The following is a 16,546-nucleotide window of genomic DNA, read 5'->3' as shown; positions in this document are numbered from 1 at the left end:
CCAGTCCTTGTTCTAAACGGCCAAGGACATGACCAGTAAAGTGAGGTCCGCGATCTGAGTCAAGCATGAGAGGGATGCCAAAACGGGGTACAATGTCTCTAAGGAGAATCTTCGCCACTGTGGCAGCAGTACAATTAGCAGTAGGAAAAGCTTCGACCCAGGAAGTCAGAGGGCAAACCAAAACAAGGAGGTGCTTTTTCCCAAAAGCCTTTGGCATAGCTGCAAAGTCAATTTGAAGATGTTGAAATGGAGCAGCAGGCGGAGGTCTTCCACCCTTAATTTTGTTAAGAGGCGGAGCAGGTCCATTACGCTGACATGTGCTGCATGCTTTCACTATTGACAGGCAGTAGGGTTGAATGCCTGGAGCATACCAAAAGCGAGCGATGGTGTCCACAAGGGCGTGCGTGCCGTAGTGACCCCCCTTATCATGGTGCCAGCGAACTGCCACGGGGTATGTGGAGCGAGGGAGGCAGGCTCGGCCATCCGGCATAAGCCAGGTCCCTTTGACCAGAGTGGCTCCGAGGCTCTCCCACGACTGTAGTTCAGCAGCGGGTACTGGTACGGGGTGCGGTGGAGTAGGAGGAGGCTGCAATAGCCAACGTGGGCATGGCTAAGGGTAAGACGGCAGCCGTCTTGGCGGAGGCGTCAGCCAGGGCATTCCCACGGGTGACGGGGCTATCATCTTTAGTATGGGCCCGGCAGTGAACTACAGCCAGGACCGAGGGTTCTTGGAGGGCATCCAAAAGCTTGTGGATGAGGGGGAGGTGCTGAATGGGTTTACCGGCAGCTGTCTGGAAACCTCGAAACTTCCAGAGGTGGATGTGACAATGCACAACTCCAAAAGCATACTTGCTATCAGTAAAAATGGTAACGGTCTTACCAGCGGCCAACTGGCAAGCTCGGGCCAGGGCATAGAGTTCGGCGGCTTTGGCTCCCCAGTTGCCTGACAGTGAGGCGGCCTCTTGAATGTCCCATTCAGAGGTGACTGCATAACCGGTGAAACGCTTGCCATCAACATAGAAGGAGCTTCCGTCCGAGAAGAGGATGCAATCAGGGTTGTCCAGTGGCACGTCAAACAGGTTGTCCCTTATCTGTAAGATGCTATAAACTACTTCCACACAGTCATGCTGATCCTGGAGGACTGGCAGGTCAGGAAGCAAGGTAGCTGGATTAAGGGGCCCACACCTTTCAAAAATTAGGTTAGTGTCTTCTAAGAGTTCGGCCTCTAGCTGTTGCTGATGATGGGCTGAAAAGACTTGGGTTGTGCCCCTACGCAGAAGGGCTGACAAGGCATGAGAGGTCCAAACCGTGGTAAAATGACCCAGGGTCAGGCTCTTTGCCTTTGTGATCAGCAGGGCAGCTGCTGCCAGAGTCCGGGTGCAGGATGGGGTTCCCTGAGCGACAGGGTCGATCTGCTGAGAGTAAAAAGCAAGCGGGAAATGGTGGGGCCCGCTCAGCTGGGTAAGGACGCCACTAGCAATTCCGCCCCTCTCGTGGACAAAAAGGTGAAAGGGTTTGCTGTAATTGGGGGGGCGGAGAGACATGGAGGAGGCCACACTGTCCTTGAGTAACTGAAAGGCTTGGATTGTGTCCGGGGACCACTGCAAAGGGTCAGGAGCAAGGTTAGCAGTGAGTCGGTGGAGCGGTTTGCTTAACTCCCCGCAGGACGGCAACCAGGGGCGACAGAAGCCAATTAATCCTAAGAAACCTCGAAGTTGTTTCTTGGTGTTTGGCAGAGGGCAGTTTTGGATAGTCTTTATGCGGACTGGGTCCATTTGTCTCCCCTCTGGGGTTAACAGGAAGCCCAGATATCGGACCTTCTGTGAGACCCACTGAATCTTGTTAGGGTCTACCTTGTGGCCTCTGGTGTGTAGGTATAATAAAAGTGCCTTACCATCGATGCGGAGGGCAGCTTCTTCGCGGTTACCTAATAGGATGTCATCTACGTATAGGACTAACGTGGATCCCTGCGGACTGGTGAAGCCTTCCAAGTCGTGGCGGAGGCATTGGCTGAAAATCGTGGGGCTGTCTCTGTAGCCTTGAGGAAGTCGTTGCCAGACATAACTTTGTCCCTCCCAGGTGAAACCAAAGAGATACTGAGAGTCTGGGTGCACAGGAATGCTGAAAAAGGCTGATTTTAAGTCAATAACAGTGAACCACTCAGCATCCCAGGGGATTTGGCTGATGATAGTAGCTGGATCAGAAACTACTGCATGAAGAGGGACCACATACTGATTAACAACCCGTAGATCCTGTACAAAGCGCCAACGAATAGGGTCTCCGTCCTTTTTAGGAGGCTTTTTGACAGGCAGTATAGGGGTGTTACAGGGAGTGCGCTGAGGGCGGACTAGCTTTTGTGCAATGAATCCCTCGATAATGGGGCGGATGCCCTCCCGGGCTTCCAGCGACAGGGGGTATTGAGGGACTGACGGGGGGGTTAAGGAGGGCTTCACTTGAATCCTTACTGGCTCTGCCGAAAGGAGCAGGCCAACATCAGTGTCAGAAATTCCCCAGAGGGTTAAAGGCAAGTCAGTGAGGTCAGGGGAGAGAGGGGGGGGGTTTCCCAATTACCCTGAGTTGGGGCCGAATCTCCTAACACTGTCATCAATAATCCTATCCCTTCAGGAGTGCAGGTTAAAGTAGCCTCAAGCTTACAGAGTAAATCCCGGCCCATCAAAAGGATCGGACAAGCTGGGGAAAAAAGAAAACGGTGAGAAAAACATTTATCAGCATAAATAACATTTAGAGGCAAAGTGAGTCCCAGAGACTGTGGGTTGCCCTCCACCCTAGTTGCAGTTTTAACCTCAGAGGATAGCCAGGGAGAGGGGGTATGATTTAAAAGAGAGAAAGTAGCTCCAGTATCAATGAGGAAGGAGACAGGCAGTCCTTGGACTGAAAGGGTTAGACGAGGCTCTTTGCTGGGAGGGGAGAAAGTGAGGAAGGAGCCGGCTAAAGACATTAAGGAAATAAGACCATCACATTGTTTGCCTTCGCCCCCGGGGTACCGTCATTGAGGAGGCTGAGTTTGCTGCAGCTGCTGCTGTTGCCCGTAGTTGATCCAGGCCTGGGGAACGGGCTGAGCTGGTGGTGCAGGGGTGTATTCGTCCCTGGTGTAAGTATCTGCGGATGCGACCGGACCCTCTGGGCGTCCCCAGGGGAGGGGTATGCAACGTGCTGCATCTGCTTGATCTTTTGCCTAGTAATTACTCCTCCCGAGGTGTGCCCTTCCATTTCCCCCTTATCCCTCTGCAGAGATTCCGATCTGGAGTCCTGCAGATTCCCCTCTGCACCTTGGAGAGAGTCCCCCTGCGGAGGAATAGGGGCAGGTGCAGTGGGGACCAACTGACGAGTCAAAACACGCCATGGTTTACACCAGAGGTTCCCAAAGTGGGCGATACTGCCCCCTGGGGGGCGCTGGAATGATCCAGGGGGGCAGTAATAGCCTCGGGTGCAATTGGGGGGCGTTGAATAAAAATAAGGGGGCGGTGGAAGCATAAAGAAAGAATATAAGAAAATTTTGAAAAACCGTTCGTACATGTTTCATCTGTTGTGTAACATAGAGTTAAAGTTGTAGTGATTACTTTATTTTCCAAATAAATTCAAAAATTATAACCGATCAGGTGTCAAGTCCGCCAACAGCTCTTAACAAGCAAGTGTTGGCAGGCGAGCGTGTCGCGCATTGTCAGGAAGTCCAGCATGCATCGGCAGGAATATGTGCGTGTAATGACTTGTTTACAATACGATACTATAAATAGGCGACATGTATGAAATCTAATTTAGATTGTTTCTTAATTGTGTAAAAAGCGGTTAACAATAGTGCAATAAGTATTTAAATTTTTTTATTCATATTCAATACCTTCGATCTTTACGGATTACGGATCACATACAAAGCAAATTGTATTATTGTTATTTCAATAAAACAGCAATTTACATGTGAGTATTTTTATACATTTTCTTACATATCTACCGTACGTTTCTGTGTCTCTAGTGCTTACTAATAATAAAATCGTAGCAGGCTTGTGTCGGTACAGTACTATTTGAAGTGTACAGTCAATATATTTGTCATATTTTTTATTACAATATTAACGAAAACGGGAATGAAATCGTAAAAAAAATGTTAACTATTAACATTTATTTATATCTATCGAATCATCTGTGTTAATTGGTAAATAAGGCGTGTGTTAATAAGGAACAATTATTTAAATAAGGGCAAATTAAATTAAAACTATTAACTGATTTTTAATTGCATATTGATTATTTTAATTAATTATTTCTTGATAAATTTAGTTTGATATTTGACAGTTTAATATCAAATACATATATCTAATGCTGAGCAAAGAACAAAACCCAGTTTATTAGTTTCATTAGTATTTTAGTTTGGTTGTCTTTTGCCATCTTACGCAAAAACCACTGTATACCTGATGTCGTGGGCGATATTCTAATAACACATCTTTCTTTACTATATTGTAGGACGTAGGTAGAAATATAGATACATAAAAGAACACAAATTTGTCACTGCATCTTTCTGTTTGTTCGCTTAAAGAAGGTAGATTTCCAGGGGGGCGCTGAGTAATTTTTTTTCTGAAAAGGGGGGCGCTGAGTAATTTTTTTTCTGAAAAGGGGGCGGTAGGCCAAATAAGTTTGGGAACCTCTGGTTTACACCCTTCATCGAAATAACATGGAGGGGGTTCACTCTTGGGAGAATACCTGACTGCCATAATTTTTAAAGATTTCCACAGCTCTGCTGCTGTGTCCCAACAAAACCAGTAACATAACTGTCCCGGATGGTCTTTTTCGATCTGGCTCCTTACTCCTCTTAAGGCAGCCTGCTCGAAAGAGCCATACGAAGGCCACCTCATCTCCGGGTTGGCCAATACCGTGGTATACCCAGTCCAATTCCTTACACACAGTGTGTACAACTTCCTCCTAGACATTCCTGTCTGTACTGGGAGTTTCCCTTCGTTCCATAACTTATTTACAATCCCCAACGGACTCTCAAGAGGCACGCTAGTCCCTTGACCCATGGTGTCTGACAGGAGCCCTCCAACTGGCGTTTATCCTGCTGTCCAGTACACGACCCCTCAATATTGAATTGGCTGGGAGAAATCTCCCGTGGCGCCTGCCAATTCGTATATGAGTGGTCTGACCACTGGACAGAGGCACCACACCAGAAGGAAATCCCGGACGAGCCCCCAAATTGTTAGATAAAAAGCAAGTCCTTACTCACCTCTCCAGCACCCAAGTTCGTGCGGAGTTGGTATGGGGCTCACAATCTGTCAGAGACCAGACACCAATTCGTTGATCAACGGGCTCACACTATCCTTAGCTTGAAAGGCTTCAGAGTAAGTGTGGCAAGTTTATTAGGGGTGAGCATCAATATTTATACACAGAAGTAAACAAAGTGAGTAACAGATCATAATGGTCATGTATAATCAATCAAGATTCTACAGGATAAAACAGGTTAAAATGTAAATTCAGAAAGAGAAAAGGGGAGATGGCTACTTAAGGGGAGTGGGATGTCATGAGTAGTTCGTAGGTCAGAGCTTTGATTAAAAGTTCAGACAGAGACATCAAGTCTGGGTTAAGTTTAAGCTCATCAAAAGTTCAGACTCAACAGCTTCAGTGATAGCATAATGCTTCCTAAATGTGTGACTAGATCTCCAGGGGCTGGTTTGCATGGGTGCATAATAGAAACATTCCTCAAAGATGTGCTGTGAGACTGCCTGAGCTCTGGTGGCATGAGCTCTGATGGCTAGTCTACACTAGGCAACACTGAAGTGCTGCCGTGGCAGCTCTTTAACATGGCTTGTGTGTATGCGGCGCAGCACTGGGAGAGAGCCACCTCCACGAGGGGCGTAGTGACCAACACTGGGAGCATGGCTCCCAGCACTAGTGCACTGTCTATGCTGGCACTTTACAGCACTGAAACTTGCTGCGCTCAGGGGGGTGTTTTTTCACACCCCAGAGTGAAAAAGTTGCAGCGCTGTAAATTGCCCGTGTAGACAAGCCCTGAGAGAAGCAGAATGGTCACTCTGGCCAGTTACTAACCATCAGCTGACCACCCAGTCAGCTGTCCAATCTCTAAGATGAGATGGGTTTCCCTTTCATTCTCTCCACCATGCAGATGATAAGTCTAAGTGAAGAGTTAAAAGATTTTGTACTCTGCAAATAAAATGCTAAAGCCCATTTGACATTCAACATATAGAGCAGGGATGGGCAAACTGCAGGCTGGATCCAGCCTGTCGGGGCTTTGGATCCGGCCCGCGGGATTGCCACCCCCATGGTGCCGCGGGGCTAAAGCAGGCTCCCTGCCTGCCCTAGCCCCGTGCCGCTCCCAGAAGTGGCTGGCACTACATCCCTGTGGCCCCTGGGGGAGAGGGGGAGCAGAGGGCGCTGCATGCTGCCTTCACCTGCAGGCATCGCCCCCCGCAGCTCCCATTGGCCGGGAATGGGGAACTGCGACCAATGGGAGCTTCGGGGGAGGTACCCGCAGGTGAGGGCAGCATGCAGAGCCCTCTGCCCCCCCTTCCCCAAGGGGCTGCAGGAACCTGGTGCCGGCCGCTTCCGGGAGCGGTGCGGGGCCACGGAACCTGCCTTAGCCCCACTGTGTGTCACTGCTACCCTGGAGCTGCTCAAGGTACGTGGCATCGGGCCGGAGCCCGCACCCCAACCTCCTGCCCCGAGCCCCCTGCTGCACCCCACACCTCTCTTGCACCTCAACCCTCTTCCCTGAGCCCCCTGCCTCACCCTGCGCCCCAACTCCCTGTCCTGAGCCCCCTCCCACACCCCCTCCTGTGCTCCAACCTCCTGCCCTGAGCCCCTTCCTGCACACTGCACCCCCTCCCATGCCCCACACTCCCTTCTGCACCCCAACCCCCTGCCCCAGCCCTACATTCATGGTCCTGCATGCAATTTCCCCACCCAGATGTGGCCCTCAGGCCAAAAAGTTTGCCCATCCCTGATATAGAGCATAGCCTCCGTTTTACAAGTGGGTGGTTTAGGGAAAAATATAAGCAGATGAATCTGCTGGCTTAAATGGAAGTCTATAATGATCTTTGGTAAAAACTTAGATAAATTCAGGCTTTGATGGCAGACCTGCTTTATACCATGTCATATCCAGACAAGGAGTCTCTCAGATGACATCCTAACCCTTGTCACCGAGGTGATTGTAGCAAATGTTGAAAGCAATGTTTTCACAGACAAATGTAGTAATGAACATGTTACCACTGGCTCAGAGGGTGGGCCCATTCAAGTAGAGAGAACTAAATTGTGGTCCCATGAGGGGACTGGTGGAAACACCGTGATTAGATCTTTCAGAAACTTTACCACTCTTGGGTGAGAAACAACTGTATGTCCATCCACCAGAGAGCTGTGTGCAGAAATCACAATAAGGGGAACCTGATTGAGCTAAGTGACCCATCCAGCTGTTTCACTCCAAGTAAGTATTCCAGAATTTCTATCTGGTACCAAGTACTTTGTGAAGTTAAAGACTTCTGAAGGCAGCAAGAAGAAAACATGTGACTCTCACTAAGTAAGTTTGTCTTGTAGTGTCTTCATCACAGTTTAACAAGATATTTTGCGCAGGAGAGGAGTGGGACTCCTCTAAGTTTGAAATCCATCCAATAGCCAAGCCATGAGATGAAGGGACTTCATATCTGGGTGAAGGATCTTCCAGTCGTTTTGTGAAAGCAGGTCTGGAATCTGAGGCAATGTCTTTGGTTGGGAGATTGACAGGTTCACAATTTGGGGAACCAGAACTGCCATGGTCACGCTGGTGCTATTAATATCAGTTTGGTGGATCCCTGCCTGACCTTGCACAAGCCATGAAATCAGCAGGACTAGTAGGTATGTGTACATTAAAGTCCTCGACCATGAGATTAACAAGGTGCCAGAAACAGAACCTCCTTCCCCCCAAAAACAGAAGACCTGATACTTGTTGTATGTTGCAAATAGGTCTGCATGAGGATGGCTCCAATCTGTAATGATGTTCCAAAGGACCAAGTCTTTGGTTTCTCACTTGTGATTTGAAGAGAAGTGCATGCTCAGTTTGTCTGCTAGGCTATTCTACAGACAAGGTAAGTGTTAACCATTGAGAGGGAGAACTGATGCATAATTCACCAATTCCATAGTCTGCTTCTTGGCATAAAGAGGAAGATCTCACCCCACCATGTCTGTTGATATAACACATAATGATTGTGTGACTGTAGTGGGGTGAGCACCTGCTCCAGCCCTGAAGGGGTTTGAAAAGCCCTGCAGAGGGCTGGAGAAGGGAGCAAAACCCTGGCTGATTGAGGGAAGTGGCTGCAGCTGGAGCCATGCCCCAAACAGACTAACCGGGCCTTATAAGAAGGCCAGGGCAGCCAGAAGCTCAGCAGTCTCTCCTCTAGTTTTGGAGGGAGACAGGCCTGGCTGCTGGAAGGTTGAGAGGTACCTGGAGTGAGGCAGGGCTGGGGAAAAGCCACAGGAGCAGGGGAGCTCCAGGCTGGCTACTCCCCAGGCTGTAGGGCCTGGTTCTAGGCCCATAGAGGTACTGAGGGTGAAAGAAGGCAGCAGGCCAAACCCCCCTTGCCAGTGATGAGTGGCATACACTGCAGTCTGCCCCAGGGAATGGGGGCTAGTTGGTGACTGGCAGTAGCCTTACACTGAGGCAAGGTGGGGATAGGGGGTGGGGGTTCCCCTGGGTGGGGAAACCCTGAGGCTGAGGGGTTACTACCAGAGGGGCAGCACCCCAGAGAAAGGGGTACTGGGGTCCAGGAGGGACATGGGGCTAGCGGTAAGGTGGATCACTGGCCTGCAGAGGGCGCTCCTGGGTCGATGAGCTAATTCCTGGAAGAGACCAGCAGGAGGCGCCACAGGGGTGAGTCCACACACTCTTACAGTGACCCTGTATGGAACATGGTGACCACTTATTGATACCTTTGTCCGGCTTGTCCTTGTCCATCCCTCCACGAATGCAAGTCGATGCCACACCATTCTGTTTTGTTGTAAGCACGTTCTTTCCACTTCTGGCCAAAAAGTTTTGTCATGGGATCGGCCCAGAATGTTTTTGGTCTGCCCAATGGTCACTTGTGGTCTCTGGGGATCCAGTCATTGATGTGGGTTGTCCACCTATTGTCTTACCTGCAGACTACATGACCTGCCCATCTCTGCTTTGCTTCATACATTGCGTGCACTACATCAGTCACCCCTGTACGCCTTCTGATCTCATTCAGTATGTGATCACCGAGCGATATCTTAAACATTCGCCTTTCCATTACTCTGTGAGTGACAGTGAATTTTTCTTCCTCTGCTTTCATCGTTTATCATACCAGGCCTTTTGCTCTTGTTGAGAATCCTGTAGGTTTTCCTCGAGCAAGGGCTAGCGAGTCCTTAAGGGTGTTTTGCAGGTTGGTTACAAAGTCTAAAATATTAGTTCCTGGAGAAGATGTAACCCCCTCCATTGCTGCTTTACCAACTATAATGGCCCCTTAACTTTGTGGCCATAAACGGGTTCAAAGGATGAAAATCCCAAACTGGGATGTGGTACAGCTCTGTAGGCAAAGAGCAACTGCTACAACTCTAGGTCCCAATCATTGGAGTACTTATTCACAAATTTACACATCATGGCCCATAAAGTCCCATTAAACTTCTCCACTAGGCCATTTGTTTGACGGTGGTAAGGGGTGGCAACAAGGTGGTTCACCCCATTAGCTTCCCAAAAAGGTTTCCTGGTCCTGCCAAGAATCTGTAAGGATGTCTGAGGGACAACTTACCCTGGCAAAAATGTCTGCAATGCTTTTAGCCCCAGTGTTGCTTGGAGCTACTCCTTCCGGCCATCGGGTGGCAAAATCCATGAAGGTCAGTATGTATAGCTTTCCTCTGGGTGTCGTCTTAGGGAAAGGACCCAGAATATCCACAGCTACACACTGAAATGGAACCTCAATTATGGGGAGTAGCTGGAGAGGGGAACTGACCTGGTCTTGAGACTTTCCCACTCTCTGGCTGTTGTACTTAAAGTACTGCACAGGATCTTTTCAGGGGGAATAAGACAAAACACCACATTTATTAGTAATACATGTATTCATTAACACTGTATCATATGCATATAATATATTACACTTACACACAAACACACTCCGTCTTGTTGTTACCAATTAGTTGCTCCCCTTAACTTCACTGGCCAGGTGAGTTAGATGGGGGAGGGGGTGGAGCCGGGCTTCTGCCGATCCGGATTGATGCTCCCATGTTGACAAGACGAGACCCGGGGTCCTCTGCAAGACACCTCACTTTTATAATAGCTTTCCTCTTATGCAAATCTATACCAGATTCAAACTCTGTGTCTGTGTCCTTTGTGCTGCTTTCTTTTGTGTGTTGTCCCAATGCTGCAAAGAGGGTGTTTCCAAAAGAAGGTGCTTGCTTCTAACCCCCGAGGCCGTGGGTATGTCTGCTTGTCTTTAATGAGCCCACTTGACACGTTTTATTGTCCTTGGGTCTGGCTCCCAGCCCCTTTCCAACAGTTGAGGCTGTCTGGAGGTGCTGCCTTCCATGCTTTGCTCATCCACACCTCATTCATTCAACGGGGCAATTGATTAAGAGTGGGGGGGGGGGGGGAGAGCTCTTGTTCTACTGCTAGCAAAAAGAAATTTTTCTTCTATCTTATTCTATCCTTAGGGGCTATAATATTATACCAAGGGCAATGCAAAGTTTCTAAATGAGGCTTTGATACAAAGTCCCATGAAAACAGAGGTCACACTTGGGTAGACCCACCACAAGGTTATATGAAGAGGCACAATGCAAAGTCATATGAAAATTATCAGAGATTTATCTACATTGTCCCCCTTTTGACCTCTCAAGAACAATTCTTGAGTTGTCACCATATAAATTTTTTGTATTTGTTGCAAACAAACCAAACAATTATAACCAGGTGAATATAACTAAAACTATTACAATTGACTAAACACCAGATATAACAAACACAAATGCAAACAATTATAATTATAATAATTGGAAATACAACAAAACCATTACAATAATTGGGTACATTGACAAACAAAATGAGGCCCAAGTTTGATGCTGCAATAGCCATCAAACAATAAGTCACTGAGGTCAGGACCTTCTTAAGCACACACAACAAATAAGATTTTGTAGGAGTACCACAGTTGTTATGCAAGGTTAAGCTGATTTGGACTTAAACTAACATTCAGTTGCCAAAATGTTGCAGAATTTCCTATTTTTAACAGTTGTTTTCAAGAGGTTTCTGGGGACCTGAAAGATGGGGCCCTACAATCATGGGCCAAGGTTTTACAGGTTATGGGGGCCCAAGAACTACCCTTTAGGGCTTGGGGAAGTAGAACCAGAGTGCATAGAGGAAAGTGTGGAATTAACAATACAAGCAAAGGTAACTAACAATACAAATGTATTAATAACAAAAATTAACAACAAAATGACTATTAGAGAACCTAACAAAAAATAACCCTGATGCACTGGGGACCAAAGTCTTTTGGACACAAGGGGTGATTGATAAGTTGGATGGAGATGGGGGGAAGTAGAGAGAGGAAAAGACATTTACCCTGTCTAGTGTAGTATCCCCTCTCTCTCTGGACCCAATGCTAACACAGGAGACCACCAGAGACAGACACAGAACATGCAACACAGAACACTGAACACAGACTTTGTCATGACACTATAACCATGGTATTTTATAACTCTTCAGCTGGTACCAGCTCTTCTGATGTTCTGGTTCAGAGCCTGAAAGATAGAAGCTTGGAAACAAATTAGCACAGTGCTTCCACCATGGCAGAACCTACTTAGTCTCTGCCACAGTGTGTTTGGTACTTGGGGCTGCACAAATGCTAATTAAGTGGTGCATTTCTTGTGAGTGTAAATCCTCCCTTTCTCTCAGTAAAAGGGCGTTAACATTTTAACATAGGGGACATTTTTTCCCCTAATATCCAACCTAAACCTCCTCCATTGCAACTTGAGACCATTACTCCTTGTTCTGTCATCTGGTACCACTGAGATGAGTCTAGATCCATCCTCTTTGGAACCCCCTTTCAGGTAGTTGCAATCAGCTATCAAATCCCACCTCATTCTTCTCTTCTGCAGACTAAATAACCCCCGTTTCCTCAGCCTCTCCTCATAAGTCATGTGCTCCAGCTCCCTAATCATGTTTGTTGCCCTCCGCTGGACTCTTTCCAATTTTTCCACATCCTCTTGTAGTGTGGGGCCCAAAACTGGACACAGTACTCCAGATGAGGCCTCACCAATGCCAAATAGAGGGGAATTATCATATCCCTCGATCTGCTGGCAATGCTCCTACTTATACAGCCCCAAATGCCATTAGCCTTCTTGGCAACAAGGGCACACTGTTGACTCATATCCAGCTTCTTGTCCACTGTAACCCCTAGGTCTTTTTCTGAAGAACTGCTACCTAGCCACTCGGTTCCTAGTCTGTAGCAGTGCATGGGATTCTTCCATCCCAAGTGCAGGACTCTGCACTTGTCCTTGTTGAACCTCATCAGATTTCTTTTGGCCCAATCCTCTAATTTGTCTAGGTCCCTCTGTATCCTATCCCTACCCTCCAGCATAGCTTCCTCTTCCCCCCCCCCCCAGTTTAGTGTCATCTGCAAATGTGCTGAGGGTGCAATTCACGCCATCCTCCAGATCATTACTGAAGATATTGAACAAAACCGGCCCCAGGACCAACCCTTGGGGCACTCCGCTTGATACCAGCTGCCAACTAGACATGGAGCCATTGATTACTACCCATTGAGTCCGACGATCTAGCCGGCTTTCTATCCACCTTATAGTCCATTCATCCAGCCCATACTTCTTTAACTTGCTGGCAAGAATACTGTGGGAGACCGTATCAAAAGCTTTGCTAAAGTCAAGGAATAACACATCCACTGCTTTCCCCTCATCCACAGAGCCAGTTATCTCATCATGGAAGGCAATTAGGTTAGTCAGGCATGACTTGCCCTTGGTGAATCCATGCTGACTGTTCCTGATCACTTTCCTCTCTAAGTGCTTCAAAATTGATTCCTTGAGCACCTGCGCCGTGATTTTTCCAGGGACTGAGGTGAGGCTGACTGGCCTGTAGTTTTCCGGATCCTCCTCCTTCCCTTTTTTAAAGATGGGCACTACGTTAGCCTCTTTCCAGTCATCGGGAACCTCCCCTGATCACCGTGAGTTTTCAAAGATAATGGCGAATGGCTCTGCAATCACATCGACCAACTCCTTTAGCACTCTTGGATGCAGTGCATCCAGCCCCATGGACTTGTGCTTGTCCAGCTTTTCTAAATAGTCCTGAACCACTTCTTTCTCCACAGAGGGCTGGTCACCTTCTTCCCATACTGTGCTGCCCAGTGCAGTAGTCTGGGAGCTGACCTTGTTCGTGAAGACAGAGGCAAAAAAAGCATTGAGTACTTCAGCTTTTTCCACATCCTCTGTCACTAGGTTGCCTCCCCCATTCAGTTGGGGCCCACACTTTCCTTGATCTTCTTGTTGCTAACATACCCTTCTAATTACTCTTAACATCCCTTGCTAGCTGCAACTCCAAGTGTGATTTGGCCTTCCTGATTTCACTCCTGCATGCCTGAGCAATATTTCTATATTCCTCCCTGGTCATTTGTCCAATCTTCCACTTCTTGTAAGCTTCTTTTTTGTGTTTAAGATCAGCAAGGTTTTCACTGTTAAGCCAAGCTGGTCGCCTGCCATATTTACTATTCTTTCTACACATCGAGTTGGTTTGTTCCTGCAACCTCAATAAGGATTCTTTAAAATACAGCCAGCTATCCTGGACTCCTTTCCCCCTCATGTTATTCTCCCAGGGGATCCTGCCCATCAGTTCCCTGAGGGAGTCAAAGTCTGCAGACTGTCCTGAAGTCCAGGGTCCATATTCCGCTGCTCTCCTTTCTTCCTTGTGTCAGGATCCTGAACTTGACCATTTCATGGTCACTGCCTCCCATCCAATTTTGCTTCCCCTACTAATTCTTCCCTGTTTGTGAGCAGCAGGTCAAGAAGAGCTCTGCCTCAGTTGGTTCCTCCAGCACTTGCACCAGGAAATTGTCCCCTACACTTTCCAAAAACTTCCTGGATTGTCGTCTGTGCACCGCTGTATTGCACTCCCAGCAGATATCGGGGTGATTGAAGTCCCCTATGAGAACCAGGACCTGTGATCTAGTAACTTCTGTTAGTTGCCTGAAGAAAGCCTGGTCCACCTTATCCCCCTGGCCTGGTGGTCTATAGCAGACTCATACCATAGATTCTAGGACTGGAAGGGACCTCGAGAGGTCATGGAGTCCAGTCCCCTGCACTCATGGCAGGACCAAATACTGTCTAGACCATCCCTGATAGACATTTATCTAACCTACTCTTAAATATCTCCAGAGATGGAGATTCCACAACCTCCCTAGGCAATTTATTCCAGTGTTTAACCACCCTGTCAGTTAGGAACTTTTTCCTAATGTCCAACCTAGACCTCCCTTGCTGCAGTTTAAGCCCGTTGCTTCTTGTTCTATCCTTAGAGGCTAGGGTGAACAAGTTTTCTCGCTCCTCCTTATGACACCCTTTTAGATACCTGAAAACTGCTATCGTGTCCCCTCTCAGTCTTCTCTTTTCCAAACTAAACAAACCCAATTCTTTCAGCCTTAAAGGTTCTCAAGACCTTTAATCATTCTTGTTGCTCTTCTCTGGACCCTCTCCAATTTCTCCACATCTTTCTTGAAATGCAGTGCCCAGAACTGGACACAATACTCCAGTTGAGGCCTAACCAGCGCAGAGTAGAGCAGAAGAATGACTTCTCGTGTCTTGCTCACAACACACCTGTTAATACATCCCAGAATCATGTTTGCTTTTTTTGCAACAGCATCACACTGTTGACTCATATTTAGCTTGTGGTCCACTATAACCCCTAGCTCCCTTTCTGCCGTACTCCTTCCTAGACAGTCTCTTCCCATTCTGTATGTGTGAAACTGATTTTTCCTTCCTAAGTGGAGCACTTTGTATTTGTCTTTGTTAAACTTCATCCCGTTTACCTCAGACCATTTCTCCAATTTGTCCAGATCATTTTGAATTATGACCGTGTCCTCCAAAGCAGTTGCAATCCCTCCCAGTTTGGTATCATCTGCAAACTTAATAAGCATACTTTCTATGCCAATATCTAAGTAGTTGATGAAGATATTGAACAGAGCCGGTCCCAAAACAGACCCCTGCGGAACCCCACTTGTTATGCCTTTCCAGCAGGATTGGGAACCATTAATAACAACTCTCTGGGTACAGTTATCCAGCCAGTTATGCACCCACCTTATAGTAGCCCCATTTAAATTGTATTTGCCTAGTTTATCGATAAGAATATCATGCGAGACCGTATCAAATGCCTTACTAAAGTCTAGGTATACCACATCCACAGCTTCTCCCTTATCCACAAGACTCGTTATCCTATCAAAGAAAGCTATCAGATTGGTTTGACACTACATCAATACCATGACATCACCCTTGTTGCTCACACTTCTAAACTTAATCCAGAGACTCTCAGGTTTTTCTGCAGTTTCATACTGAAGCTCTGAACAGTCATACTGTTCTCTTACATACAATGCAACTCCCCCACCTTTTCTGCCCTGCCTGTCCTTCCCAAACAGTTTATATCCATCCATGACAGTACTCCAGTCATGTGAGTTATCCCACCCTGCCTCTGTTATTCCAATCACATCATAATTCCTTGACTGTGCCAGGACTTCCAGTTCTCCCTGCTTGTTTCCCAAGCTTCTTGCATTTCTGCATAGGCACTTAAAGCAGGACAATCAGCGAGTTATCTTCTCAGTATGAGGCAGGAGTCCTCTGTTCTTGTGCTTTCCTGATTTTCATACCTGGTTTACAGCTTTTTACAGCATAGTTTCAGCCCTGTCTCTGCTCTGTCCCCTCTCTGGAGAACAACGACAGACAAAGGGTATGTCTACACTACGAAATTAGGTCAAATTTATAGAAGCCGGTTTTATAGAAATCGGTTGTTGTATACAGCCAATTGTGTGTGTCCCCACATAAAATGCTCTAAGTGCATGAAGTTGGCGGACCGCGTCCACAGTACCGAGGCTAGCGTCGACTTCCGGAGCGTTGCACTATGGGTAGCTATCCCACAGTTCCCGCAGTCTCCACCGCCCATTGGAATTCTGGGTTGAGATCCCAATGCCTGAATGATGCAAAATAGTGTCATGGGGGGTTCTGGGTACATGTCGTCAGGCACCTCCCCGTCCGTCAGAGCAACGGCAGACAATCGATTCACGCCTTTTTACCTGGGTTACCTGTGCAGACAACATACCACGCCAAGCCTGGAGCCCGCTCAGCTCAGTTCAGCTCACCGTCACCATATGTCCTCTGGGTGCCGGCAGACGTGGTACTGCATTGCTACACAGCAGCAGCTAATTGCCTTTTGGCAGTAGATGGTGCAGTATGACTGGTAGCCTTCATCGGCGATCTGGGTGCTGGCAGACGTGGGGCTGCATTGCACACAACAGCAGTCCCTTGCCTTTTGGTAGAAGATGGTATATTACGACTGGTATCCGTCGTCATC

At 47.7% G+C, this 16,546-nt stretch overlaps 1 long non-coding RNA gene across 1 annotated transcript in view; it reads right to left on the bottom strand.

Moving 5' to 3' along the window:
• LOC135973526 (uncharacterized) overlaps positions 1–16,546 on the bottom strand; it is a 309,693-nt gene that overhangs the window by 40,335 nt on the left and 252,812 nt on the right. The gene's annotated exons all lie outside the window — the stretch shown is intronic.

This window comes from Chrysemys picta, chromosome 9 (genome assembly GCF_011386835.1).
Source record: "Chrysemys picta bellii isolate R12L10 chromosome 9, ASM1138683v2, whole genome shotgun sequence".
Classification (NCBI taxonomy): domain Eukaryota; kingdom Metazoa; phylum Chordata; order Testudines; family Emydidae; genus Chrysemys; species Chrysemys picta.
The sequence above is the reverse complement of the archived record's forward strand: the minus strand, read 5'-3'. Positions and strand labels throughout refer to the sequence as shown.